Source organism: Coffea eugenioides, unplaced genomic scaffold (genome assembly GCF_003713205.1).
Source record: "Coffea eugenioides isolate CCC68of unplaced genomic scaffold, Ceug_1.0 ScVebR1_1208;HRSCAF=2026, whole genome shotgun sequence".
NCBI lineage: Eukaryota > Viridiplantae > Streptophyta > Magnoliopsida > Gentianales > Rubiaceae > Coffea > Coffea eugenioides.
In genome coordinates this window covers 13,787-17,763 of record NW_020861594.1, presented here as the reverse complement: position 1 = coordinate 17,763, position 3,977 = coordinate 13,787, and positions in this window count along the sequence as shown.

Genomic DNA, 3,977 nt, shown 5'->3' with positions numbered 1-3,977 from the left:
ACGCTCGGTCCCCTTGGACCCGCCAGCGTTCCTCTGCGACCTAGTCTTCGGCATGACTCGCAATGAAGTGTAACATGTTTCCCACAGACGGCGCCAATTGATGCGACTGCCAAAAACCGTGTCCGAGCTGATGGGGCCGACCTGATTGGAACAATCGAGCTGGGATCGTGCTAGGTGACCTGAGAAGAAAGAACGGAGGTGGGACTGATGTCCCTGGGATAACTCCGACGGTCAAGTTAGTTTGGCCGTAGAAGGATATAGTAATAGAAGAGAATACTTGTGAGCGTACCTTGCGTAGTCTTGATAGCGGAGTATATATAGGACCGTTCGAGTTGTAGTTTCCTTATGGGAGTCAAAGTTCCCTTAGGGTTCGGAGTCTTCCTAGGGTTTCCCGCGGCGGCCCCTAAATGTTCGGAGACGGCGGCCCATTAAGCCCCTCATAGGAGACCTTCGACATGCCGAGCTGGCTTTCTTAGGCCGAGCTGGCCCATGCCAGCCTCGAGGTACCTACTGCCGACCTGCCGCGTGTGGTCTACCGACCTGACACATGTCATGCGCGGATTTGCCCCACTACAGACATCAATTATGATATTCCTTACTACAACTTCAGGCTACTCAACAGGATTGAAATCAACTGGTTTCTAAAGATTCTGGTCTTCTAGAATTAACAAAAACTACTAATTAGTCCCTTAAGAGTTTTAGTGCACAGTAGACAAAATTTTATTTATTTTCCTGAACATGAGATTGTGCACATTAAAGTTTGCATGGCCATTGATTCTTAGCCAATCACAACCTATTATAATACAGAGGAAGCATGTTAGTCCTGCAGACCAAGAGATAAGTTGCCGATCGACCAAGTTGGTCCAAAGGGGAAGCAGATGGAAGACATCTTTGATACTTGCAGTTATCCACATGCAAATCTGTAAAATCATCTCTACTTCATCAATTATCTTCATCCATGACTAGTATTTATCCAACCTTCACCACAAATTTGAGCTTTGGCCAAACGTAAGTAAGTGACCTCATAATTATATTTTCGCCTGTATACAATAGATAGGTCAGAGGATTTAGCCAGAATTATTCTCACTACATACATTACGATGTAGCACGATCTGAACAAGTCATTATAAATTACTGTACAATTTTGTGATAGAACCGCAGTTAATACATATAACCCTTACGAATAATAACTGAATATCATACCTCTGTTACAAAACTGTGTGAACAGTTCTCGATAAATTGTAAGGTAAACTGTGTTATACAGTGCAAGAATCATTCTTGCTCATTTCTCAAAAAAAAAAAAAAATAGCCCGGGATAGGGACTAATTTGCTATGCTCACATTTACTGTGTCACCTGCTTGAGCTTTGAGCATTTTCTTGTTAGACCACTGAAATCTCCCTTCCTTTAACATGCTTTTGATAAGTTTTTTCTGCAATAAGCCCTAAACAAACATGCCTAGAACTCCTTAACGAAACCCTGTTATTGATTATCAGTTATTCCTAAGAACAAGTCAGAGTGTACACGATTAATTTCAATTTGTATCTTGAAATGGATGACGCACTAAACAATGTCGAATTTCATACCTTAGTCCCTAAACCGATGCTATCTCCTATTGATAATTCCCTTGCTGGGTCTGCATTAATTACTCGATCCAGTTCTTAGTCTTCAGGTTACATTAATTCGATATCCATATTACTGATATCCCCGGGAATATGAAACCACCACAATGCTGTTGGATACGGAAACAGAAACCCTCTATGTTTGTTGAGGCACCCAAGATCTACTCCTCGGCCCTTACCCCACCCATGGTCTACTTGTCAAGCAGAATCGCGTCCATATATCTCGAAAGGCCTCATGAGCCCAATATGCGGGCAACATGAAGTGATTGACGTAACTTCCTAACACTTGACAGATTTTTGCAGGCCTGTCTAGCAAGACAGCAGATCTATAGCCGACCTCTAACCGCGCTCTATCTCATTAAAATGATCCGAAGTTCAATAACCATCCATTCGTTCGATTATAAATGCCTCTCTGGTTTAATCCAATCTCATATTTTATTTATTACGGAACTCCAACTTTACTAATGTTACCATCAGAGTGGAATCGAGGGCCAGCCCGTCTCTCTTGTGTTGTTTTGCAGGAACTTCGGTCTTGGGCCTGCCGAGCTCGCACTCCTCAGGAATCCTATTTCGTGCTCGTACGGTGCTCATATGGTATGACTTGATGGACCTAAATTGATAAACAAAAGTATATCCACGAGAGCAATCAAGAAAAATTCAAAGAAAAGGTGTTAAATCACTCCTTTGATATAATCAGATTCTTATATATACTAATTTTTTAGACACAGTTTTTTTAGTTTTTTCTTTTTTTAGATTAGCATAAATTAGATTATAGAAATGTCGTTGCAAAAAAAAAAAAAAAAAAAAAAACGACATAGAGACAATGGATTTTCTTCTCTGTAGATGAAACAAGGCTGCTGCGGCTACTCTGATACAGAAACGACTCCCCAGGCTATTCCCTTGTATAAAACCTATGCGGCTGACTTATCAGCACACCCCTACACCAAACGTCAAACAAAATACTAATAATACTGACTAATCACTAAAAGTGATGGGTATTAATTACATGCAACCACTGCCACAAACATGCAACCAAACTCTACTAACCAAATAACGACACATGGCCACTCAGTTAATAAAACATATAAATGTTTGGTTTAATTTTTCCCCAATCATATTGATAATCTGATAGTGATGCAGAAAAGTACAATTTTATGATAGGACTTCAACAGACAATGGCACAAGGGGGACATGGACAATCTTTCTGGGACCAATGCACAGATAGTCTCAACTGTCTAATAAAGTCCCTGCTTAACAAATCCTATCCTTTTTTTTTGCGAGTGTAAACAAGGTCGATAATAATGTTTTAAAAGATAAGAGCGTTGAGCGAGTCATTTTATATTTGCTTATGTAAGGTGAAAGCCCCAAAGCATGAGTCGTAAGTCCCACGAATTTTGATATTTTAAATATATAAAAAAATTGATAAATTAAGAAAATTACAAAACTACTATTATTGTCTAACAAGTAAAATCACAATAGAACTTTAAATCATACATTAGCCATCTAGAATCATGTTAATAAAAAAAATAATTATATTTTGAGACCAGAGAAGGAAAAAATATAGGAAACAAAGTCATGGATGCTTTTATTTTGTTATTTTTTCAAATTATTTCTAAAAAAGAAGATAAATGGAATCATTCTGCAAAACTATTAAGGGTTGATTACACTTACCTCGCTAGAGATTTAACCAAACTACCAATCAAACCCCGAAGTTTGGCCAAATAATAGATTCCCCCCTTTGAGTAACTTCCGTCAAACATCTCAGACGGGTTCAACGAAAAAGACCAAACACCCTCAAATGAACGGATGTAGTTTCAACACATTAACATCTACTCTTATTATTTTCGTTGTCTTTTTCTCACTTTTCTTGAGACTTTCCAAGTAGCAGCTGTGCAGTAGCGATATCATCCCAGCCACTTAGTAGGAGGTATGCTTTTTCTCACTGCCGTTAGTCATAGCTATTTTCCAATAACAATTGAGTGTGTTTGGATGGTAAATTATTTGAGATATTTTTACTGTAGTATTTTTTGTGATATGATGTATATGAAATAAAAAGGTAATTAAAAAGATAAAAAAGTGTATTAAAAATTGTAATGATGATGTAAGCAAATAAATTTAGACAAATAATCTCCTGTCCAAACACAAAATTTCTCTGAAGTTACACCTTCAGACCCAATTTTCTGCCTAGATCCTGATTCTCGCATTAGATTTGGCCAAAAGTGGCCACTAACCTGTCAAACGAGCCTAGAACTACTGAAGGCTCCACTTATTTTTCAATCTGCCGAAACCCACAAAATTTATAGAACAATTATGCATGTGAGGGGAGGAAAAAAATATAGCCGTCAAATTAGTAAAAA